The sequence below is a fragment of the Pristiophorus japonicus genome, unplaced genomic scaffold, assembly GCF_044704955.1.
Source record: "Pristiophorus japonicus isolate sPriJap1 unplaced genomic scaffold, sPriJap1.hap1 HAP1_SCAFFOLD_465, whole genome shotgun sequence".
Taxonomy (NCBI): domain Eukaryota; kingdom Metazoa; phylum Chordata; class Chondrichthyes; family Pristiophoridae; genus Pristiophorus; species Pristiophorus japonicus.
In genome coordinates, this window is record NW_027254369.1 from 461,035 (window position 1) to 487,379 (window position 26,345).

At 49.1% G+C, this 26,345-nt stretch overlaps 1 protein-coding gene and 1 non-coding gene across 2 annotated transcripts in view; both read right to left on the bottom strand.

Annotated features, from left to right (window-relative positions):
* Nucleotides 1–26,345, bottom strand: part of arhgef18b (rho/rac guanine nucleotide exchange factor (GEF) 18b) — a 242,069-nt gene that overhangs the window by 210,434 nt on the left and 5,290 nt on the right. The window lies entirely within an intron of this gene.
* LOC139252420 (U4 spliceosomal RNA) lies at nt 23,489–23,634 on the bottom strand. The gene has a single exon (XR_011591481.1). It is a non-coding gene; the product is annotated as a U4 spliceosomal RNA (small nuclear RNA).

Genomic DNA, 26,345 nt, shown 5'->3' on the forward strand with positions numbered 1-26,345 from the left:
GTGGGCTAGGGTTCTTTTACATCTACCAGAGAGGGAAAATGGGTCCTCGGTTTAACATCTCATCTGAAAGACGGCACCTTCGGCAGTGCAGCACTCCCTCGGCACTGCACTGCGAGTGTCAGTCTGGATTATGTGCTCAAGTCTCTGATTGAAATGAGTAGGAGACAAGTGGAGGTAAATTAAGAACTCATCACAGAATCATAGAACGGTTACAGCACAGAAGGAGGCCATTCGGCCCATTGAGCCCGTGCTGACTCTCTGCAAGAGCACCTCAGCCAGTCCCACTCCCCCCGCCCTTTCCCCGTAGCCCTGCAAATTATTTTCCTTCAGGTATTTATTCAATTCCCTTTTGAAAGGGGCCGCCCATTTAAAACGGAGATGAGGAGGAATTTCTTCTCGAAGAGGGTCGTGAATCTGTGGAATTCTCTACCCCAGAGAGCTGTGGAGGCTGGGTCATTGAATATATTTAAGGTGGAGAGAGATAGATTTTTGAATGATAAGGGAGTCAAGGGTTATAAGTAGCGGGCAGGGAAGTGGAGTTGAGGCCAAGATCAGATCAGCCATGATCTTATTGAATGGCGGAGCAGACTCGAGGGGCCGAATGGCCGACTCCTGCTCCTATTTCTTATGTTCTTTTGGAAGCTGTGATTGAGTCTGTCTCCATTATTAGCAGACACCAATTCTGGAATTGAGACCTTGCAGATCGGAGGAGAAAGTGCATCGGGAGGGAGGTGAGGAGTCCCACGGCTGGACAAAGGAATGCATTTTATTTTTCACCAGCGAGTGATGTCTTTGTGTTTATCCTCCCATTTCCAATCCTGTTTTTAATGTTCTTACTGCATCTGTTCTTTCCCATCCTTCCCTGTCTCTGTTCCACTGTCCGGCTCCTTATCTGTACCATAGATGGCTTTCATTCCTTTTTAGGATTCATTGTCTCTGGTGACGTCCAAGCTGAAGCTCTTCCCACTCCCACCTCCCAAATCCCTCCCTCTCTCCCCAGTACATTAAATTAAAAATTAATTTAAATGAGTTCCAAAAAAAATAGTGATCACTCGCCAAGTAGTGACTCAGCTTTTGAAACATCTTTCCAAAGCCTTGATCGATCACTTGCCTAAACTCGGAGTGCTCACTGTCCGCCGTTTGGGTCGACGGGAACGGATAAGGCCAAGGCGACACTGCCAGGGTGGATGGGCTGTCAATCCCTCGCTCCGCAAGGCTAGTACACTGGCAGGGTGTGCAGTGCCCCCTCTCCCCCTCCCTCCCTCTCCCCCTTCCCTCCTTCCCTCCCTCCACACCCTCCCTCTCCCCTTCCCTCCTCCTTCCCTCTCCGTCTCCTTCTCCCTCCTCCCTCACCCTCCTCCCCTCCCTCCTCCTCTCTCTCCCCCTCCTTCTCTCCCTCCACACCCTCCCTCTCCCCTTCCCTCCTCCTCCCTCTCAGTCACCCTCTCCCTCTCCCGCTCCTTCCCTCCCTCTCCTTCTCCCTCCTCCTCATCTCACTCCCTTTCCCTCCCTCCTCCTCCCTCCCTCTCCCTTCCCTCCTCCCCTCCCTCTCCCGCCTCCTTCTCCACTTCCTCTCCCTCCTCCCCCTCTCTCTCTGCCTCCCTCCCACTCCCTCTTTCCTTCCTCCTCCTCTCTCCGCCTCACTCCCCCTCCCTCTCTCTCTCTCCTCCCCCCTCCCTCTCTCTCCTCCCCTCTCTCTCCTCCCCTCCCCTCCCTCCCTCCCTCTCTCTCGTCCCCCTCCCTCCCTCTCCTCCCCCTCCCTCTCGCTCCTCCCCCTCCCTCTCGCTCCTCCCCCTCCCCCTCTCTCCTCCCCCTCCCTCTCTCTCTCTCCTCTCTCCCTCCCTCCTTCCTCCCCCTCTCCTCCCCCTCCCTCTCTCTCCTCCCCTCCCTCCCTCTCCCCCCCCTCCCTCTCTCTCCTCCCCCTCCCTCTCCCTCCCTCCTTCCTCCCCCTCCCTCCTTCCTCCCCCTCCCTCCCTCTCTCTCCTCCATCTCCCTCCTCCGCTCCCCCGCCGCCGTCACACACCCATATCCAGAATCCTGCCGCTGCACCATTCCTCACAGCCCGGTCCCGAGGATATACACAGTGCGGCTTTGACTGATGCATCAACAAGTCAGCTTCAAAGACCAAACTCCTCTCAGCAGCTTCCAAAGGCACTTGCTCGATACGGAGGGGGAGGGGGTGGGGGAGACCTCTTGCTTAAACCTCCATCTATCAAAGCAGCCTCTTTGAACAGCATCCAACACGTAGAGAAAAAAAGATCTCTCTTCTTCCAGTTCATCTCTGGCAGGGATTTTGAAGGGAAATGCTCGATGCGATATCATTGCAAGACATCAGAGAAGGTTCCTTGTGAAGTCACTGAGCCATGGAAAGAGCACCAGCAATTCACAATTCACACTGCCCAAATCATTTTTATTTTAGGTGCCCAGTCCCTTAAAATTTGCTGCGTGGCCTATCTCCCAGCTTCTCTATCCTCCCCCTCCTGCCCCTCTCTCCCCCTCCTGTTCCTCTCTCCCCCTCCTGTTCCTCTCTCTCCCTCCTCCCCCTCTCTCCTCCCCATCCCTTCCCTCTCCCCCTCTCTCTTCCCCATCCCTTCCCTCTCCCCCGCCCTCTTCCTCGTCCCCCCTCCCCCTCCTCCCCCTCCCTCTGCCCCCTCCCTCCTCCTCTCTCTCCGCCTCCCTCTCCCTCCTCCCCCCCTCTTCCCTCTCCCCCTCCTCACCTTCCCTCTCCCCCCTCCCTCCTCCTCTCTCTCTCTGCCTCCCTTTCCCCCTTCCTCCTCCTCCCTCTCCGCCTCCCCCTCCTCCCCCCTCCCTCCCCGCCTCCCCCTCTCCCTCCTGCCCCTCTCTCTCCACCTCCTCCTCCCCCTCTCTCTCCCACCCCTCCCTGTCCTCCACCCCTGCCTCCCTCCTCCACCCCTCCCTCCCTCCCTCTCCCTCCTCCCCCCCTCCCCCCACTCCCAGGGAGTGCTGCCTTGTCAGCAGTCCTGTCTTTTGGATGCATACAATTCTGTTCGCCATGGTATAAAAAGGATATAGAGGCACTGGAGAGGGTGCGCAGAGAAGAGTTACAAGGATGATACCAGAAATATGAGCGTATTTTGAGGGTCTGGGGAAATCAAGGGATATGGAGATTGGGCGGGAAAGTGTTGAGGTCGATGATCAGCCATGATATTGAATGGCGGAGCAGGTTCAAGGGGCCGAATGGCCTACTCCAGCTCCTATTTCTTATGTTCTTATATCTATCAGGAAAGGATGAACAGGCTGGGTCCCTTTTTGCTTGAAAAAGGAAGGCTGAGGGGTGACCTAATAGAGGTCTTTAAAATTGTGAAAGGTTTTGATGGAGTGGATAGAGAGAGAATGTTTCCACTTGTGGGGAAAAGCATAACTAGAGGCCATCAATATAAGACAGTCATCAAGAAATGCAATAGGGAATTCAGAAGAAACTTCTTTACCCAGAGAGTGGTGAGAATGTGGAACTCGCTGCCACAGGGAGTGGTTGAGGCGAATAGTATCGATGCATTTAAGGGGAGGCTAGATAAGCACATGAGGGAGAAGGGAATAGAGGGATATGGGGATAAAGTTAGATGAGGAAAGACGGGAATGGAGCATAAACGCCGGCATGGCCTGGTTGGGCCAAATGGCCTGTTTCTGTGCTGTATATCCTACGTAATCCTATGTTAACCCTAGACCCTGTAACCAACTCAGATGACCCCAGGGAAGGAGAGCAGCGAATCATAGAAATTTACGGCACAGAAGGACGCCATTCGGCCCATCGTGTCCGTGACGGCCGACAAAGAGTTATCCAGCTTAATCCCACTTTCCAGCTCTTGGTCCGTAACCCTGCAGGTTACAACAATTCAAGAGTATATCCAAGTACTTTTTAAATGCGATGAGGGTTTCTGCCTCTACCACCCTTTCAGGCAGTGAGTTCCAGACCCCCATCACCCTCTGGTGAGAATAATTCTCCTCAACTTCCCTCCAATCCACTTGGTGTCCTGGCCAACATTCATCCCTCAACCAGTAAGGCCGGAAACAGATGAACTGGTGACTTGGGTATTTGTGGGACTTTACTATGCACAAAATGGCTGTTGTCCATAAAATTAACCATACTTCAAAAGATATCTCCCAGTTATGAAGGATATATTGGCCTAGGAGGGAATGCAGCATAGGTTTATCAGATTGATACCCGGACTCCAAGGGTTAAGTTACAAGGAGAGATTACACAAACAAGAGTTGTATTCCCTGGAGTTTAGAAGGTTAGGGGGTGATCTTTCCTACATTACAACAGTGATGACACTCCAAAAGTACTTAATTGGCTGTAAAGCGCTTGGAGACGTCAAGTGGTCGTGAAAGGCGCTATATAAATGTAAGTCTTTCTTTATTTTCTGATCGAAATTTTCAGGATATTAAGGGGAACAGACAGGGTAGATAGAGAGAGACTATTCTCCGCTGGTTGGGAAGTCTAGGACTAGGGGCATAGACTAAACATTAGAGCCAGACCTTTCAGGAGTGAAATTAGGAAACACTTCTACACACAAAGAGTGGTAGAAATTTGTAACTCTCTTCCGCAAACGGCAATTGATGCTAGATCAATTGTTAATTTTAAATCGGAGATTGATAGTGTGTTCGTATTCTGTTTATTTGTTACAGCTCACAGGATGGGCATTAGGGGGATGAGCCAAAGGCGGGTATATGGAGTTTGGTCGCAGATCAGTCACAATTTCATCGAATGGAGGAGCGGGCTCGATGGGTTGAATGGCTGACTCCTGTTCCTACGTTCCTATTGGCTAAAAGGCACTTAGGGATGTCCTGAGGCTGTGAGAAGAGGCCACACAAGTGCAAGTTTTATTTTTCTTAAACGAACAGCAGCCTGCCACTAATTGCTGTGGTTGTGTGTCGAGGCACTTTGGTCCAATTGGTTTCCTCTGGCCTCTGTTAATCACTCGTCGAACTTGCCTTTTATGGTTCCTCTGTCTCTCTAACTCAATGAACTGGCTCATTCCGCTGCGAAGCTGAACATTTATCACTGGAGTTGAATTTGTTTGAAACATTGCCCACCCTGAACAGCTGGGAGCGTCCTGTTCCAGTCCGCTCCTCCCTCCGCCACATACTGCAGCCAGCTGCAGTATGACCCCTCGGCTCAAGCTTCCAGCTTTTGCACTGCCAAGTGCAACCCACTATCAGACAGTTACAGTGTGACCAGGGGCATCTGTGTAACTGGTCGTCAGAAGAGGAGACTTGGGGAGTTCCCTAACTTGCCGTGACTGGGGGTTGCCAACCAGCTTGGGTTTCCCTGCAGTTTCTCCAGGAATTACACATTCATCTCCAGGACATCGCTGCCAGCAACATCCAGGGAGAAAACCCACAGAGGGCATTGAACTCAAATTTCTGTCTTTTACTCTCTGCCTTTTCTTTGACCATTTTTGTTATAAAAAATATTAGCGATGGGGGAAAGGAGGCCATTTGACTTGGGTGGGGCTTTAGCTCAAAGGTCGAGGCTGACATTCCCAGTGCAGAACTTCACAGCTTGTCTGGTCATAAGAAATCTAGACTTTACTGTGCGCAAGTTGGCGGCCATGTTTCCTACAACAGTGACTACACTTCAAAAGTACTTCATTGGCTTTCGGACAATATGAAAGGCGCTATAGAAATGCAACTTCTTTATTTCGTATTGTTACCTTAATTAGAAAAAAAAGACTTGCATTTCTATATAAGGCGCCTTTCACAACCTCAGGATGTCCCAAAGTGCTTTACTCCTCTGAAATACTTTACAGCCAATGAAGTACTTTTGGAGTATAGTCACTGTTGTAATGTGGGAAACACGGCAGTCAACTTGCGCACAGCAAGCTCCCACAAACAGCAATGTGGCAATGACCAGATCATCTGTTTTAGTAATGCTGGTTTGAGGGATAAATATTGGCCCAGGACACCGGGGATAACTCCCCTGCTCTTTGAAACAGTGCCATGGGATCTTTTACATACACCTGAGAGAGCAGACGGGGCCTCGGTTTAACGTCTCATCCAAAGGACGGCACCTCCGACAGTGCGGCGCTCCCTCAGCACTGCACTGGGAGTGCCAGCCTGGAGTTATGTGCTCAAGTCTCTGGAGTGGGGCTCAAACCCACAACCTTCTGACTCATGAAATACCATCATCTTGGTCACATCTGGGATAGTTGCAAGTACTTCCACCAATCGTGCGTTGTCAACAAGCATGTACCCAAAATCAGTGAAGCTCTGTTTCATCTCACCTGCCGTTCAGGGGGGCAGGGAGTGGGATGCTTGAGAGATCTCTGGGTTGTATGAGGTGCTTCAAGTAAAGGAACCACCTTCAACCACAGGGCCTCCTGGAATATTCACTCAGCCACCTCATCCTCATCATAGGCGGCCCCTCAAAGCGAGGGTGACTTGCTTCCACGCCAAAAAGGGTTGAGTTCACAGGTGTTTCAATGAAGGACATAATATTCCGGATCCCGAACTACATATTGAAGGGCGGAAGATGCCTGTGTGTGGATTTTTTTAACGTGTGGTGACCGTTGCACACCAGCCACCACACGGGCTTGACAGAGCTCGGCCTTGGACCAGTGGCAAGGGTTAACCAGGACGACTGGAGACCAGCTCTGCTGTACGGACCTAGCGTGCACACATATCGCAGTGTGGGCTGGGCCCGTGCTGCCCCTGGGCCCTCGCCTCTTCTGGGCCCCAGAACTCACGCCTCTCCTGGGCCCCAAACACGTCACTCCACGATCACTCACCGCTCCTGCTGGACCTGCCCACACTCCAATCAGCCGCCTACACTATTGATGGCGAGCCATCTCCCAACAGGACTCCCCGAATGGTGATCAGGAGCAGGAACGCCACCTCCTTAGCCAAAGGTTGCTGACACGGAACCTCCCAACCGCCAGCCTACCTGACATCAACTAAAGAAAGAACTTGCATTTATATAGCGTCTTTCACATACTCAGGACGGCCCAAAGTGCCAATGAGGTACTTTGGAAGAGTATTCACTGTTGTGACATACAGCTAGCCCTGGATGCTGTGCCGAACCTGAAACCTTCGGGAGCCATATCAAATGGTGCCTTTAACTACTCGAGCCAATCTTTAACTTGTACGCACTGATATTAGAGCCCTTGTCAATTCGTTTCGTGTCTAAATCTCTTCTCCAAAGTAAACACGTCCAAATGTCCTCATGCTTTGGATTCCTGACACATGGAATCATCTCAGTGGCTACCCTCTTAAGTCCAATTACATTCCCCCCGTCATTAAGTGCCCAGACCCTGTGGCCATAGCACATACACGACACGAGTTCCTGCTGCACTACCGAGGTCGGGTCACTGCTCTCCAATCGGGGTCAGTCTGTGGTCACTTCTTTCTAGACCAATGTTATTACTTCCAGACGGATGTTACATTCCCCGGGCTTAGGAACCGCAAAGCCTTTCTGAGCTGCACCAAGACTCACTCCAGCTCCTGTTGCTCGGTTAAACAGGAGAGGATGGGGGCATGGCTGTGTCGCCTCCCCTAGTCGAATAGCTCCAGAGAATATGCAGCGCCGCCAACTTCTCACATTCTCAACCTCCTCCCCCCCCTCAGCTCATAGGGAGGTCGTAATTGTTCCCGGCATTTTTTTTTCTTTATCCAATTTTCTGCAAATTTCTCCACTCCTGAAGGTAGTGACTCATGGCTGGGTACAGTTTCAAAGGGCAACTGAAGCCCTCTGGTCCCTCAGCCATGTGGACAGTGAGCAGCAAAGAGCTATTTGACCACGGAAGGCATCACAGGCAAGACCCAACCTGCCCTTGCCCAACAGTCACCTGCATTTCCAACAGTGCTCATTGAACAGTAATGAGGAATGGGAACTCTGGCCAACACCCACACCCCTTCCCCACCCCGCCCAGCCCCGGACACAAAACCAATTCCATGCCCCTTCATGCTCAGTGGGTAGCACACTCGCCTCTGAGAGTCAGAAAGTTGTAGGTTTAAGTCCCACTCCAGAGATTTGACCACAAAATCTAGGCTGACACTCCCAGTGCAGTGCTGAGGGAGCGCTGCACTGTCGAAGGTGTGGTCTTTCGGATGAGATGTTAAACCGAGGCCCCGTCTGCTCTCTCGGGTGGACGTAAAAGATCCCATGGCCATTATTTCAAAGAAGTTATCCCCGATGTCCTGGGGCCAATATTTACCCCTCAATCAACATAACAAAAACAGATGATCTGGTCATTGTCACATTGCTGTGTGTGGGAGCTTGCTGTGCTCAAATTGGCTGCCGCGTTTCCCACATCACAACAGTGACTACACTCCAAAAGTACTCCATTGGCTGTCAAGCGCTTTGAGACGTCCGGTGGCTGAGAAAGGCGCTATATAAATGTAAGTCTTTCTTTTCTTTCCCCCAACCATCCCAGCTGAGGTCAGTACCATAGTGCACAACTGGAACCAACCAGCAACTCCTCGGGTGTATGGCTGAGGATCGCAAGGGCCACATCATAGACAAGGCTGGATCTCTTTCCTCTCGAAACGAGAAGGCTGAGGGGGTGACCTCATAGAGATCTTTGAGGTTATGAAAGGGTTCGACCGCACAGAGAAGATTTTTCCACTTGTGGAGGGAGACCAGAACTAGGGGCCATAAATACAAGAAAGCCACGAATAAACCCAACAGCGAATGCAGGAGAAACTTCTTTAGCCAGAGAGTGGTGAGAATGTGGAACTCGCTGCCACAGAGAGTGGTTGAGGCGAATAGTATCGATGTATTTAAGGGGAGGCTGGATAAACACATGAGGGAGACGGGAATAGAGGGTTATGGTGACAGGGTGAGATGATTAGGGCAGAAGGAGGCTCGGGTGGGAGCACGGACGTGTTGGGCTGAATGGCCTGTTTCTGAGCTGTAGACTGGATGTAATTCTATGCAACACAAAGTCCTCAGTTACAAACAGTAGAACCAATGATGTTGCTGTGTGCTGATAAACTACCAAGCCCTGTGCTGTGTCTCAGACCTTGGCATTTCGTCATCACCACTTGAGCTCAAATCCATCCCAGACAGATAAAGCAAAAACAGAAATATAAAAGAAAAATACTGCGGATGCTGGAATCTGGAATAGAAACACAAGAACATAAGAATTAGGAACAGGAGTAGGCCATCTAGCCCCTCGAGCCTGCTCCGCCATTCAACAAGATCATGGCTGATCTGGCCGTGGACTCAGCTCCACTTAACCCGCCCGCTCCCCGTAACCCTTAATTCCCATATTGGTTAAAAATCTATCTATCTGTGACTTGAATACATTCAATGAGCTAGCCTCAACTGCTTCCTTGGGCAGAGAATTCCACAGATTCACAACCCTCTGGGAGAAGAAATTCCTTCTCGACTCGGTTTTAAATTGGCTCCCCCGTATTTTGAGGCTGTGCCCCCTAGTTCTAGTCTCCCCGACCAGTGGAAACAACCTCTCTGCCTCTATCTTGTCTATCCCTTTCATTATTTTAAATGTTTCTATCAGATCACCCCTCATCCTTCTGAACTCCAAAGAGTAAAGACCCAGTCTACTCAATCTAACAGAGAATGCTGGCGATCTCAGCGGGTCAGGCAGCATCTGTGGAGAGGAAGCAGAGTTAACGTTTCTGGTCGACGACCCTTCGTCGGAACTGGGGAGTGTTCGGACAGAACAGAATCTTCACAAGCCCTGAAAGGGGGAGGGGAAGAAAGAACAGAAGGGAAGGTCTGTGATAGGGTGGAAGGCAGGAGAGATTAGGGAGACAAACGGGATGATGGGCCAAATTCGAATGGTAATGCCAGGAGTTAGAAAAACATTAGTCGAGATAGGGTGTGAATGGTTGGATAATGATCAGCTGCCAAAGAAGGAGACAGGCTCCCGGGGGTGGGGGCTGGGGGGTGAGGGCGAAGGGAGCCAAGGATTGTCAGGGGTTACGCTCTGAAACTTTTGAACTTGATGTTGAGTCCAGAAGGCTGTAAAGTGCCTAAACGAAAGATGAGGTGCTGTTCCTCGAGCTTGCGTTGAGCTTCATTGGAACAGTGCAGGAGGCCGAGGACGGAGAGGTCAGAGTGGGAGTGCAATGGAGAATTAAAGTAAAAGAAAAAAAGAAAGACTTGCATTTATATAGCGCCTTTCTCGACCACCGGACGTCTCAAAGCGCTTTACAGCCAATGAAGTATTTTTATAGTGCAGTCACTGTTGTAATGTGGGAAACACAGCAGCCAATTTGCACACAGCAAGCTCCCACACACAGCAATGTGATAACGACCAGATAATCTGTTTTTGTGATGTTGATTGAGGGATAAATATTGGCCAGGATAGGATGAAGGTCCGATGTCTCTGTGATGCCCGTTTTCCCCGTCTCAGTCCAGTTTCGATTGAGCGCATGGGCTGAGCACAAACCGGCTCCCAATTCAACCCCAATCGGCACCAAATTCACAATCTATCTCCGAAAGACTGTCGGACAGAGAGGGTGAGAATTGAAGATTATCCCACAGCTGCAGTACATGGTGCTGAGTTTGAATTTGAGACTCAGGCATATTGTTGGGACAGTGTAGAGGGAGTTTTACTCTGTATCTAACCCCGTGCTGTACCTGCCCTAGGAGTGTTTGATGGGACAGTGTAGAGGGAGCTTTACTCTGTATCTAACCCCGTGCTGTACCTGCCCTGGGAGTGTTTGATGAGACAGTGTAGAGGGAGCTTTACTCTGTATCTAACCCGTGCTGTACCTGCCCTGGGAGTGTTTGATGGGACAGTGTAGAGGGAGCTTTACTCTGTATCTAACCCATTGCTGTACCTGCCCTGAGAGTGTTTGATGGGACGGTGTAGAGGGAGCTTTACTCTGTATCTAACCCCCTGTACCTGCCCTGGGAGTGTTTGATGGGACAGTGTAGAGGGAGCTTTACTCTGTATCTAACCCCGTGCTGTATCTGCCCTGGGAGTGTTTGATGGGACAGTGTAGAGGGAGCTTTACTCTGTATCTAACCCCGTGCTGTACCTGCCCTGGGAGTGTTTGATGGGACAGTGTAGAGGGAGCTTTACTCTGTATCTAACCCATGCTGTACCTGCCCTGGGAGTGTTTATGGGACAGTGTGGAGGGAGCTTTACTCTGTATCTAACCCCATGCTGTACCTGCCCTGGGAGTGTTTATGCGACAGTGTGGAGGGAGCTTTACTCTGTATCTAACCCGTGCTATAATTGCCCTGGGAGTGTTTGATGGGACAGTGTAGAGGGAGCTTTACTCTGTATCTAACCCTGTGCTGTACCTGAGTTTGGAGTGTTTGATGGTGCCTTGAAATTAGATTATTCTAATGCTTTTGTTTAAAATTTCTACAGAGGCAAAAATGCAGTTATTTTAAATGGCTAATGCCTCTGTTAATAGCACACAGAAAAATGCAATATGAACCTGTTATGTGCCTGTACTCTAATAGTGAAAGAGTCTACTATCAGGATACATATGTCCTACACCGAATCATAGAATCATAGGTTGATACAACACAGAACGAGACCATTCGGCCCATCATGCCTGTGCCGGCTCTTTGAATGAGCTATCCAATTAGTCCCACTTCTCTGGAAACATTACAAGGACCCCCTCAGAGCCTCCCTGATAAGGTACGACATTACCACTGACACCTGGGAGTCCCTGGCCGAAGACCGCCCTAGGTGGAGAAAGTGCATCCGGGAAGGCGTTGAGCTCTTTGAATCTCAACGTCGCGCGCGTGAAGAGGTCAGGCGCAGGCAGTGGAAGGAGCGTGTGGCAAATCAGTCCCACCCACCCCTTCCCCCGACGAATGTCTGTGACAGGGTCTGTGGCTCTCATACTGGGCTGTTCAGCCACCAAAGGACTCACTTTGGGAGTGGAAGCAAGTCTTCCTCGAATACTGAGGGACTGCCTATGATGATGATCGATGATGACTTCCCTACTCTTTCGATTTGCGAATTTTTACCCTTCAAGTATTTATCCAATTCCCTTTGGAAAGTTACTATTGAATCTGCTCCCACCAACCTTTCAGGCAGCGCGTTCCAGATCACAACAACTCGCTGTGTAAAATCATTCTCCTCAGTTCACCTCTAGTTCTTTTGCCTATTACCTTAAATCCGTGTCCTCTGGTTACACAGCCTCCTGTCACCGGAAACCATTTCTCCCCATTTGCTCTATCAAAACCCCCCATGATTTTGCACACCTCTATCAAATCTCCCCTTTACCCTCTCTGCTCAGAGCAGAACAGCCCCAGCTTCTTTCCTGTTATTCAGCTGGCATGTCACTTGCCATTGCTGACCTTGTGAAGCCATCAAATGTCTTCCTACACTGTAAGGGGATTCTTGGTGTTAGGGAGGTAACACTCAAAGCCACAGCCACAGCTCCTTCTCCTAATCTGTTGAGAGACTGGATCGACTGGGTCTGTATTTACTGGAGTTTAGAAGAATGAGAGGGGATCTCATAGAAATATATAAAATACTGACGGGACTGGACAGGTTAGATGCAGGAAGAATGTTCCCGATGTTGGGAAAGTCCAGAACCAGGGGACATAGTCTCAGGATAAGGGGTAAGCCATTTAGGACAGAGATGAGGAGAAACTTCTTCACTCAGAGAGTTGTTAACCTGTGGAATTCTCTGCCGCAGAGAATTGTTGAGACCAGTTTGTTGGATATATTCAAGTGGGAGTTATATATGGCCCTTACGGTTAAAGGGATCAAGGGGTATGGAGAGTAAGCAGGAAAGGGGTACTGAGATGATGATCAGCCATGATCATTTTGAATGGTGGTGCAGGCTCAAAGGGCCGAATGGCCTACTCCTGAACCTATTTTCTATGTTTCTGTGTTTCTCCAGTCTCTCCACCTAACTGAATTCTTGCCTCCCTGGTAAGTCTCCGCACCATCTCCAGTGCTAACATCCCTCACCTTGATGTTTTAATTATTTGTTCCTGGGATGCGGATATCGCTGGCAAGGGCAGCACTTATTGCCCATCCCTAATTGCCCCTTGAGCAGGTGGTGGTGAGCCACCTTCTTGAACCGCTGCAGTCCGTGTGGAGAAGGTGCTCCCACAGTGCTGGTAGGGAGCGAGTTCCAGGATTTTGACCCAGCGACGGTGAAGGAACGGCCGATATATTTCCAAGTCAGGATGGTGTGTAGCTTGGAGGGGAATGTGGAGATGATGGTGTTACTGTTATATATGCAGACTATAGTTATACTCTGTGTAGTCACTGTATAGTTGCATAAGATGGAGACTTACATAGAAACATAGAAAATAGGTGCAGGAGTAGGCCATTCAGCCCTTCTAGCCTGCACCGCCATTCAATGAGTTCATGGCTGAACATGCACTTCAGTAGCCCCTTCCTGCTTTCTCGCCATACCCCTTGATCCCCCGAGTAGTAAGGACTTCATCTAACTCCCTTTTGAATATATTTAGTGAAATGGCCTCAACTACTTTCTGTGGTAGAGAATTTCACAGGTTCACCACTCTCTGGGTGAAGAAGTTTCTCCTCATCTCGGTCCTAAATGGCTTACCCCTTATCCTTAGACTGTGACCCCTGGTTCTGGACTTCCCCAACATTGGGAACATTCTTCCTGCATCTAACCTGTCCAATCCCGTCAGAATTTTAAACGTTTCTATGAGGTCCCCTCTCATTCTTCTAAACTCCAGTGAATACAAGCCCAGTTGATCCAGTCTTTCTTGATAGGTCAGTCCCACCATCCCAGGAATCAGTCTGGTGAATCTTCGCTGCACTCCCTCAATAGCAAGAATGTCCTTCCTCAAGTTAGGAGACCAAAACTGTACACAATACTCCAGGTGTGGCCTCACCAAGGCCCTGTACAACTGTAGCAACACCTCCCTGCCCCTGACTTGTTACTTGATGTACGCTCAATAAGGTTTACACTATGTATATTCTATGCTGGCACCACCAGAGGGTGCAACTGGTGGAGACCGGGGTTTCCTGCCCCTGTGGCAGCGGCTGTCCACAAGAGGGCACTGCGGTGGGAGACCTGAGGGTCAGCTGCATAGGTGTGCAGGGCCCAGTACAAAAGGCTGCCCACCATGCTCGTGCCTCACTCTGGAGTTACAAATAAAGGACCACGGTCACTACAGTTTGAGTACAACACATTGCCTCGTGGAGCCATTCATAAGAACATTACAGACATAACAGTTCCCATGCGCCTGCTGCCCTTGTCCTTCTGGGTAGTAACAGTCACGGGTTTGGGAGGTGCTGCCGAAGAAGCCTTGGCGAGTTGCTGCAGTGCATCTTATAAAAGTCATGCAAAAAAAATCAAACCATCGCGGGCAAAAACTGGAACATAGAAACATAGAAAATAGGTGCAGGAGTAGGCCATTCGGCCCTTCAAGCCTGCACCACCATTCAATGTGATCATGGTTGATCATGCAACTTCAGTACCCCATTCCTGCTTTCTCTCCATACCCTTTGATCCCTTTGGCGTAAGGGCCACATCTAACTCCGTTTTGAATATATCTAACGAACTGGCCTCAACAACTTTCTGTGGTAGAGAATTCCACAGGTTCACAACTCTCTGAGTGAAGAAGTTTCTCCTCATCTCGGTCCTAAATGGTTTACCCCTTATCCTTAGACTGTGATCCCTTAATGAAGAATTCTACCACATTAGGGTCTCGCACAACAAGATTGCCAATTAATCCTCTCTCATTACACAAGACCCAGTCTAGGATGGCCTGCTCTCTAGTTGGTTCCTCGACGTATTAGTCTAGAAAACCATCCCTTATACATTCCAGGAAATCCTCCTCCACCGTATTGCTACCAGTTTGTTTAGCCCAATCTATATGTAGATTAAAGTCACCTATGATAACTGTTGTACCTTTATTGCACGCATCCCTAATTTCCTGTTTGATGCCATCCCCAACCTCACTACCACTGTTTGGCCCCGATATGATTCTACGATTCCGTGAATCCACTCAGGCTGTGTTGTGGTTGGGAATATATTAAGCTATCTGGGCTCGTTCCACTTTCAGTACAGATTGCGTACTTTTAATGATATATTTGTCAGTTGCAATTTATGAAAAAAGAAAATCAGCCCCTTTCAAAGGACCAGAGAGGACTGAGTTTGAGTAAATCTTTCCAAGACATTAAACATTGTTTGGGAGAAGTACAGGAACACTTTGTGGGATATAATTAGAGGTTTAGTTTAGCACTGTTTAATGGCTATATAAATAATTACATAAAAATGACTGTAAGGATTAACAGTGTGCAGTGGAGACTTGGCCACTTGTGGTTCTGTCCATTCGGTCAGGAAAGCTCCAAGCACGAGTTAATTGGAGTGTTGCAAATACATTACAACTTGCATTTATATAGCGCCATTAACATCCCAAGGCACTCCACGGGAGGGTTATCAGACAAAATTCAACACCGAATAAGGAGATATTAGGACAGGTGATCAAAAGCTTGGTCAAAGAAGTAGGTTTTAAGGAGCATCTTTTTAAAAAAATTTATTCGTTCACAGGATGTGGGCATCGCTGGCAAGGCCAGCATTTATTGCCCGTCCCTAATTGTCCCTTGAGGTGGTGATGGTGAGCTGCCTTCTTGAACTGCTGTAGTCCGTGAGGTGAAGGTGCTCCCACACAGTGCTGACTTTGCCGTAGCAGTTTGATACAACCGAGTGTCTCGCTGGGCCTTTTCAGGAGGAAGTTAAGAGTCAACCACATTGCTGTGTGGGTCTGGAGTCACATATAGGCCAGACCGGGTAAGGACGGGCAGATTTCCTTCCCTAGAGAACCAGATGGGTTTTTCCGACAATCCGTTAGTTTCATGGTCACCATTACTGACACTAGCTTTTTCATTCCAGATTTATTTAATTGGATTTTAAATTGGCCACCTGCTGTGGTGGGATTTGAACCCGCATCTCTGGATTATTAGTCCAGTAACATAACCACCATGCTACCGTGCCCCTATCTTAAAGGAGGAGAGAGAGGTCGCGAGGCGGAGAGGTTTAGGGAAGAGCTTGGAGGCCCAGGCAGCTGAAGGCACGGCCGCCTATGGTGGAACGATTAACATAGGGGATGCTCAAGGGGCCAGAATTGAAACATAGCAAAAACGGACACTTCACACACAAACTTTTATCAGTCAAAATTTGACACTGAGCAAGACAAGGAGATATTAGACGGCTGACCAAATGCTTAGTATTAAGGAGCATCTTAAAGGAGGAGAGAGAAGCGGCGAGGTTTAGGGAGGTGTAATATGTGCACCCTGTGAGGATGCTCACAGGTTTGTAGAGTTGTTGAGTTGTGAGTGGCTTAGCCAGTCACGTGGTGTTCACAAGACTCAATAAAACCCCAGCCAGTTGGGTTCGGGGGATCCACGGTGGGGCAAGTGGTTGTGAGCCTGGTGGATGAACTGGTAATGTGTAGTGTGATTGTTAAACCTTTTGCTAATAGTTCTTAATAGCAATGTGTTGCTTTGAATTCTTAAGCAAAGAACCCATGAAGCAAATACATTGCAGGAGGGAATTCCAGAGCTTAGGGCCCAGGCAGCTGAAGGCACGGCCGACAATCAGCCAGGGCTCCAGCGCTCAGTGACCATCCAGTGACCGCTTCTGGAAAGCACGGGCTTCGGATGAACGCAGGCTGGAGCTCTGGCGTGATGCCCCCCCCCCCCCCCCCCACCATGGTTGAATAGCCTGCTGAGGCATCATGGTCTGAGCTCACACGTGGAAGAATGGCTGCCCGAGCCAGGCATCAGCGGGCAGTGGGAGACTGTGAGATGGTGCCCCAGGAAGGATCCACAAGAAGGGAAGAATATCGCTGCCTTTGCATCTCTCGGGGCAAAGGCTGAAACCAGGCCCCGATTGGCTGGCTGTATCTCTCCACTCATCGGCTGCTGACCAAGTGTCAGCTGTGGCTCAGTGGGTAGCACGCTCGTCTCTGAGTCAAAAGCTCGTAGGTTCAAGGCCAGAAACATTATAAGTCATGCCTTTCACCAGTTGGTCCCCAGTAGATCATGTTCTTATGTTCCTTCCCACGGGAAGGTATGGGAGTGTTTTTGTCAGATATATTAGAGCTACTGAATGGCAGAGCAGTAACGAAGGGCCGAATGGCCTACTCCTGTACCTATGTTCCAAGGGTTATCCATGCTCCATATACTGAGTGAAAGGGCCTTATTAAAATACACCGACGTAATAGTACCAGTGGGCCATTCGTTTTTCTTTCACTGCCTAGTTTATATTTAGTGCCAGCCATGGCTCAGTGGGCAGCACTCGCGCCTCTGAGTCAGAAGGTTGTGGGTTCAAGTCCCACTCCAGAGACTTGAGCACACAATCCAGGCTGACACTCCCAGTGCAGTGCCGAGGGAGTGCCGCACTGTGGGAGGTGCCGTCTTTCGGGTGAAACGTTAAACCGAGGCCCCGTCTGCTCTCTCAGGTGGACGCAAAAGTTCCCACTGCACTATTTCAAAGACGAGCAGGGGAGTGATCCCCGGTGTCCTGGGGGCCAATATTTATCCCTCAATCAACGTAACAAAAACAGATTATCTGGTCATTATCACATTGCTGTTTGTGGGAGCTTGCTGTGCGCATATTGGCTGCCGCATTTCCCACATTACAACAGTGACTACACTCCAAAAGTACTTCATTGGCTGTAAAGTGCTTTGAGACGTCCGGTGGCTGTGAAAGGCGCTATATAAATGCAAGTCTTTCTTTTCTTTCATGGCTGATCTGCACTTCAAGTCTATTTTCCAGCCTTGGCTCCATGTCCCTTGACCTTACCCAACAAAAAGCTGCCTATCACAGTCATGAAAGCTTCAATTGACCCCTGGCATCCACAGCCTTTTGGGGGGGGGGGGGCAGGGGTGGGGGAGTGGGGAGAGAGTTCCAAAGTTCCACTGTCCTGTGTGTGGGGGAAAAAGTGATTCCTCATTTTGTTTCTAATCGGCCTCTCGCTAACTTTAAGATGACATCCCCTTGATCTGGCTGCCCACATCAGAGGAAATAGCATCTGTGTATCTACCCTATCGAACCCTTTTAACATTCTAAACATCTCGGTCAGCTCGCCCCACTTCTTCTGCTACACTCAAGGGAATCGGAGACGGGGAAATCAGAGAGTGATCCTTTCAATGCCAAAAACATTCCACGTCCCACCCCAGCCCTGATGCTCTTCCAACGAGCACATACACATGCAGAGATTACATGGTTTATTGCAAGACTGTCCCACGGTTTTATAGCCTTTGAGACAGTATATGCCGCAGACTGCTGCCTGACCCAATCACACCAAGGGGAGGTTCCGTCACCCAATAAAGCACGCGGGGAGGCGGGGCGGGGTGGAATGTTGTTCAGCGCAGGCCATGGATCAAACCAGGGACTTTCTGGCCTGCGCTCCTCAGTTATAAACTGATGTTAAGCCGTCGAAGGAAGCTGATGACATCCTTTTGACGTCCCATCATTCGTACCTTCTGTTGCCTGGGCCCCAAGCTCTGGAACTCCCTCCCTAAGCCTCTTCACCTCTCTTTCCTCCTTTCAGACGCTCCTTAAAACCTACCTCTTTGACCAAGATTTTGGTCACCCATGCCCTAATTATGCGGCTCAGTGTCAAATTTTTCATCGCATAATCGCTTTAGTGAAATTTCACTACGTTAAAGGCGCTATATAAATGCAATTTGTTGTTGTTGTTGTTGTCGTTCTTCAGTCACTTGTTTTTTTTTTATTCATTCCTGGGATGTGGGCGTCGGTGGCAAGGCCGGCATTTATTGCCCATCCCTAATCGCCCCTCTTGAACCACTGCAGTCTGTGTGGTGAAGGAACTCCAACTGAGTGGCTCGCTAGGCCATTTCAGAGGGCAGTGTAAGAGTCAATCACATTGCTGTGGGTCTGGAGTCACATATAGACCCAGACCGGGTAAGGACGGCAGATTTCCTTTCGTGAACCAGCTGGGTTTTTAACCACAATCCGGTAGTTTCATGGCCACCATCACTGACACTAGCTTTTTCCATTCCAGATTTACTTAATTAACTGAATTTAAATTTTCCCCAGATACTGCGGTTGGATTTGAACTCGTGTACGACTGGATCATTAGTCCAGGCCTCTGGATTTAGTCTAATAACATAACCGCTGTGCTACCGTTCCCGGTGATAAGGACCATATCCAATGGAGCTTGACCTGTTAACATGAACAAACTTTCGAATATACCAGTGATGTTATATTGGGGGAGATACAAAACAATACTCTCCCCGAACTCAGCTGGATACCACAATGCGGGCAAGTTTAAAAAATATATATTAGTGCCTGGGACGTGGGCGTCGCTGGCAAGGCCGGCATTTATTGTCTCTCCCTAATTGCCCCTTGAGAAGGTGGTGGTGAGCCGCCTTCTTGAACCGCTGCAGTCCGTGTGGTGAAGGTGCTCCCACAGTGCTGTTAGGGAGGGAGTTCCAGGATTTTGACCCAGCGACGATGAAGGAACGGCCGATATATTTCCAAGTCAGGATGGTGTGTGACTTGGACGGGAACATGAAGATGGTGGTGTTCCCATGCGCCTGCTGCCCTTGTTCTTCTAGGTGGTAGAGGTCACGGGTTTGGTTGGATAACAAGATGAAGAAAATACCCAACGCAGGCACAAATTTCTCTGAATTTAGTCCACCGGCTGGGAATATAGACATAGAAGAGACAGACTGTTCAACTGTTGTTGGCTTTTGATAGAGTGAAATAGGGAGGAGCTGTTTCCAGTGGCAGGAGGGTCAGTAACCAGAGGACACAGGGTTATGTAATTGGCAAAAGAACCAGAGAGGAGACGAGGAAACAATTTTTTGATGCAACGAGTTGTTACGATCTGGAACACGCTGCCTGAAAGGGCGGTGGAGGCAGATTCAATAGGGAATTAGATAAATACTTAAAAAGGAAACATTTGCTGGGCTTTGGGGAAGGAGCGGGGCAGTGGGATTAATTGGATCGCTCTTTCACAGAGCCCGCACAGGCACAATGGGCCGAATGGCCACCTCCTGTGCTGTCTGATTCTATGATTCTAACTCATCCACCCTCAGGGGGAAAATAGTTCTCCCATCTCATTAAAGCACCCAACTGCTTCTGAAATTACTCCAAGGTTTTTGAATTCTTTACCCTACAGAGAAGTCCATTCCAGAGTTTAAGGCAATCAACCCTTCATGCACCAACCATCCCAGCTTTAATATGACATTCGATTTAATTCTCTCCCCCACCCACCCACTTCCAAATTTCTCTGCTCCTCACCCATTCACTGGGATATAGTTTCATGAACTGAACGCCTTTTCAATACGTACTTGCAGTGACAGCTGTGGCTCAGTGGGCCACACTCTCGCCTCTGAGTCAGAAGGTTGTGGGTTCAAGTCCCACTCTAGAGACTTGAGCACAAAAATCTAGGCCGGCACTCCCAGTGCAGTGCTGAGGGAGTGCTGCACTGTCTTTCGGATGAGATGTTAAACCGAGGCCCCCGTCTGCTCTCTCAGGGGGATGTAAAAGATCCCACAGCACTATTTTGAAGAGGAGCAGGGGGAGTTATCCCCCGGTGTCCTGGGGCCAATATTTACCCCTCAATCACCATAACAAAAACAGATTATCTGGTCATTATCGCATTGCTGTTTGTGGGAGCTTGCTGTGCGCAAATTGGCAGCCACATTACAACAGAGACTACACTTCAAAAAGTACTTCATTGGCTGTAAAGTGCTTTAAGGACGTCCTGAGGTTGTGAAAGGTGCTATAGAAATGCAAGTCTATCTTCCTTTTCATGTTATTGCGAGCTTGTTTTCATCAACGAGAATCCTTCTTGTAAAACTCTTCAGGGGCTGCAGGCGAGCTCTGTTTAATGATGAATATGCAATTGAACTGAAGGAATCCCTCCTTATTGTGGGGCCACATCATTCCCCCAGGGGGGAGGCTCACTCATTTGAAACCAGACTCAGCGCCATGTATCCTTTTATGTGTACAGTTTCTCGGCCTCTGTTAATACGCCTGAGCTCCTGCAGCCAAGTCATCTGCACCGAAGAGTTACATAAGAACCTAAGAATTAGGAGCAGGAGGAGGCCAGATGCCCCCTCAAGCCTGCTCCGCCATTCAATGAGATCATGGCTGATCTTCAACCTCAACACGTTCCCGCCCCATCTTCATATCCCTCGATTCCCCGAGACTCCAAAAATATATCTATCGCAGCCTTGAATATATTCAGAGCATCCACAACCCTCTGGGGCAGAGAATTCCAAAGATTTACAACCCTCCGTGTGAAGAAATTCCTCCTCATCTCAGTCCTAAATGACCGACCCCTTATCCTGAAACTGTGCCCCCTGGTTCTAGAATCTCCAGCCCGGGGGGACAACCTCTCGGCCTCTACCCTGTCAATCCCCCTCAGAATCTTCTATGTTTCAATGAGATCACCTCTCATCCTTCTAAACTCCAGAGAGTATAGGCCTATTCTACACAATTTCTCACCATAAGACGGGGTTGTAAATCTGTGGAGTTCGCTGCCTCAGAGAGCCGTGGAAGCTGGGTCATTGAATAAATTTAAGGCAGAGATTGACAGTTTCGTAACCGATAAGGGAATAAGGGGTTATGGGGAGTGGGCGGGGAAGTGGAGCTGAGTCCATGATCGGATCAGCCATGATCTTATTGAATGGCCGACTCCGGCTCCTATTTCTTATGTTCTTACGTTGCACAGACCTCAGTACAGCTGTTCCACCAGCGATCAGATAATTCAGTGAAGACCGGCCATCAATCTGCTGACCTCCTAATCTGTCACAAAGCATGTTCCAGACCTGAACCCAACAGGCAGTCAGGGAAGCTCATAAAACATGCTCAAAATGTTTATAACTCATTAGCCTTGTTTACGAGATTGTTGTGCAGACAAGTTCAAGTGCCAACTAGTTGGGGTGTTTTAATGGGCAGTGTTTTGAGTTAAACAATGCAAGGCACAGGGAAATGAATTGAACAAGGTCAGAGAACCCTGACACCAGGCTCAGATGAATAGTCGTTCAGATTCATGGGCTGCAACGAGGCCGTGTGTTTACACAGTGTCAGCAGACGCTGGAACGCAGTCACTGAAGCAGTCATCGGGTTGCAGCAGACATTGTTTGTTATGATTTCCACCTTCATAAAAACACCAGATGTTGGAAAATTGAAGTATGATTTTTACCTTCAGAACTGTCAAGAAAGACCAGGCTCGACACCAAACCATTGAATAAATAGATGGTTTAATGCTATTTGTGTGATTGGTTCCGAATGAGTTGACCAACAGACCAAATGTCATCGAGCTGGTTACGGATCGGGTCAGTCGGATTGATAGCTCAGACTGATCCTTGAGGATTAATAGTGTTGTGATCTGGATGTACTTTGGGAGTAGCTTGGAGTGTCCACACTGACCCGACACAAGCCAATAGCCCAACCCCATATTGTATGGGGAAGAAATTCGGCTGCTTGGCCCCTCCCATTAGCCCCTGGGGTAGGGGGGGCACGAACGGGGCACTCAGGGGTTAGTGACCGGGCGTGGTAAGTGCAGCGGTGCCCGCGATCTTCGGCGCCGGCTTACCGCTGGCGCTAACTCTTCACCGCCTGGGTCTCCAGCACCTCTCAGATCATGATGTCATAAATTGCACTGCCCCCCCCCCTGTTACCGCCCCGGATGTGAAATTGGCCCCTGCCCCCTGCTGTATCGCCGGGCGGCAACAATGGCAGGAAGAGGAGGTGTCGCGCCTCGGCTGGCCACTAGGGGAGCGTTGATTAAAGGGAATGGTTTTCAGGTAGGCCAACTTTTATTATCGGCACCAGTCTGGAGCCTGTGCAAAGTTTTCGATGTTTCACTGCTGCGCGATGTCCCAGCCCTCCCCTGTGTGGGAGTGTTGGGGGCTGTAATGGCAGTCGCGCAGGTCGCCTGGCAGCACAGAACTGACGGCTTGTGCAGCCTCATCGGCCTGTCCCTTTAAGCGAGGGCACAGCCTCCGATGCCGGTAGCAATACGCATTGTTCAGCGCTCTGCTGCTACTGCCCCGCTCTCGGACTTTAGCGTCCTAAGACAAGCGGTTAGCGCTTGATTTAGCGCTCCGCTTCGCTCTTGGAGCGCTAAAGCTGAATTTCCCGTCAGGAGAGAATGATTAGCGCCTGCTGATGCTTTTGATTACTTTTCGAAAGTTAATGCCCCAAATGGGGTGCTGCGGAATTTCTAGGACAATGCCTGGTGATAAATTACCCTCTTATCAAGACTTGCATTTATATTGCGCCTTTCACCACCTCAGGACATCCTCAAGCGCTTTACAGCCAATGAAGTACTTTTGGAGTGTAGTCACTGTTGTAATGTGGGAAACGCAGTAGCTCGATTTGCGCACAGCAAGCTCCCACAAACAGCAATGTGATAATGACCAGCTCATCTGATTTAGTGATTTTGATTGAGGGATAAATATTGGTCCCAGGACACCGGGGATAACTCCCCTGGCTCTTCTCTGAAAGTGTCATGTGATTTTTTTACGTCCACCTGAGAGCAGACGGGGCCTCGGTTTTACGTCTCATCCAAAAGATGGCACCTCCGACAGTGCAGCACTCTCTCAGCACTGCACTGGGAGTGTCAGCCTAGATTTTTGTGCTCAAGTCCCTGGAGTGGGACTTGAACCCGCAACCTTCTTACAATAAGCAAGCAATAAGCAATAATCGTGCCTCGGTTAAACCTCAGCAGCTACGATTCTGCGACTACGCAAAGCTGGAGGCGAGGGTGCTGCCCACTGAGCCACAGTTGAGCCACAGTGCAGCCTTTCTAACCTCTCTGCGGGTTCCACCCTCTTGGATCCCTCCTCCTGGACCGTTTCCAAGCACACACCGTAGCACCACGTTCAGTCAATTCCCTTTACTGAAGACTTCAGTTAAGTCCCCTCACAGCCTCCCAGTCTTGTATCCTTTTCTTAAAGAGTCTGTCATAAGAATATAAGAAATAGGAGCAGGAGTAGGCCATACGGCCCCTCGAGCCTGCTCCGCCATTTAATACGATCATGGCTGATCCGATCATGGACTCAGCTCCAGTTCCTCGTCCACTCCCCATAACCCCTTATCGGTTAAGAAACTGTCTATCTCTGCCTTAAATTTATTCAATGTCCCAGCTTCCACAGCTCTCTGAGGCAGCGAATTCCAGAGATTTACAACCCTCAGAGAAGAAATTCCTCCTCATCTCAGTTTTAAATGAGATTATGCCCCCTAGTTCTAGTCTCCTTCATCAGTGGAAACATCCTCTCTGCATCCACCTTGTCAAGCCCCCTCATAACCTTATACATTTCGACCAGATCACCTCTCATTCTTCTGAATTCCAATGAGTAGAAGCTCAACCTTCTCAACCTTTCCTCATAAGTCAACCGAGTGAACCTTCTCTGAACTGCCTCCAAAGCAAGTATATCCTTTCTTAAATATAGAAACCAAAACTGCACGCAGTGTTCCAGGTGTGGCCTCACCAACACCCTGTATAATTGTAGCAAGACTTCCCTGCTTTTATACTCCATCCCCTTTGCAATAAAGGCCAAGATTCCATTGGCTTTCTTGATCACTTGCTGTACCTGCATACTAACCTTTTGTGTTTCATGCACAAGTACCCCCAGGTCCCGCTGTACTGCGGCACTTTGCAATCTTTCTCCATTTAAATAATAACGTGCTCTTCAATTTTTTTGCCAACATTATTGCAACACCTTTAGCAGGAAACACATTGCGATAGATTGCATTATACACTGCACCAATAACTGGACTGCAGAGGTGGGCAGCAGTAACATTGTTCGACACAATTAAAGCGCTTCTTTGGACAGTGCGCGTCTGTTCTAAGAGCCTATTAGAAAAGTCATTGTATCTTGCCCGGAGAAGTTCAAGACTCTTCTTTATCTCTTCCCAAAGTCCCAGGGCTCATGATTTGCTTCTCCAACGCTGAAACACGCCCAGGTCCTGTTCCTGGGAACAACACGCCTGACACAACTTTCACTTTGTTGCGAAACTTGGACAATAGTTTTCTTGGGAAGTAGGTTTAACATTCCCAATGTTGTGTGTGTGCGTTTTCTACCCTGCGGTGGGCACAGCTGTGGCTCAGTGGGTAGCACTCGCGCCTCGGAGTCAGAAGGTTGTGGGTTCAAGTCCCACTCCAGAGACTTGAGCACAAAAATCTAGGCTGACACTCCCAGTGTGGTGCTGAGGGAGTGCTGCACTGTCAGAGGTGCCGTCTTTCGGATGAGACGTTAAACCGAGACCCGGTCTACTCTCAGGTGGATGTAAAAGATTCCACGGCACTATTTCGAAGAAGAGCAGAGGGAGTTATCCCTGGTGTCCCGGCCAATATTTATCCCTCAATCAACATCACAAAAACAGATTATCTGGTCATTATCACATTGCTGTTTGTGGGAGCTTGCTCTGCGCAAATTGGTTGCTGCATTTCCTACATCCCAACAGTGACTACACTCCAAAAAGTACTTCATTGGCTGTGAAGCACTTTGGGACATCCTGAGGTGGTGAAAGACGCTATATAAATGCAATAATCTGTTTTAGTGATGTTGATAAATATTGGCCAGGACATCGGGGAGAACTACCCTGCTATTTTTCAAAATAGTGCCGCGGGATCTTTTACGTCCACCTGAGGGAGCAGACGGGGCCTCGGTTTAACGTCTCATTCAAAAGACGGCACCTCCAACAATGCAGCGCTCCCTCAGCACTGCACTGGGAGTGTCAGCCTGGATTTTATTGCTCAAGTCTCTGGAGTGGGACTTGAACCCACAATCTTCTGACGCCGAGGCGAGAGTGCTGCCCACTGAGCCACGGCTGACAAACAATCATGTATTGAATCTTCCTGCTCCATTAGCCGGGGCATTCAACAAATGTTCTGCTTTCATTACCAAATGCTCTCAATTTGTTATTATCTGAGATAACTTGATAGAATCTGAACTTGCACTGCTGTCAACTCTGTCAAAGAATCAGGCTGTTACTTTGAACTCTTCCACTGCCTCGTTGTATTATATCTGTTACCTCGACTTAATTTATCATTTACAACAGCATCTTGCATTTATATAGCGTCTTTACCATAGTAAAACGTCCCAAAGCGCTTCTCAGGAGCGTTAGCAAACAAAATTTGGCACCGAGCCACAAAAGGAGAAATTAGCGCAGGTGCCCAAAAGTTTGGCTTAAGGAGCGTCTCAAAGGAAGAAAGAGAGGCGGAGAGGTTTAGGGAGGTGTTGTATATTCAGACCATGAATGAACTCTATGTGTAATCACTGTGTGATTGCATAAGATGGAGACTTGTTTACCTGATGTACTATCAATAAGGTTTACATACATGCTGGCACCACCAGAGGGCGCAACTGGTGGAGACCACGGTTTCCAGCCCTGGTGGCAGGGCCCAGTATAAATGGCTGCCCACCATGCTTGTGTCTCACTCTGGAGCTTGGAATAAAGGA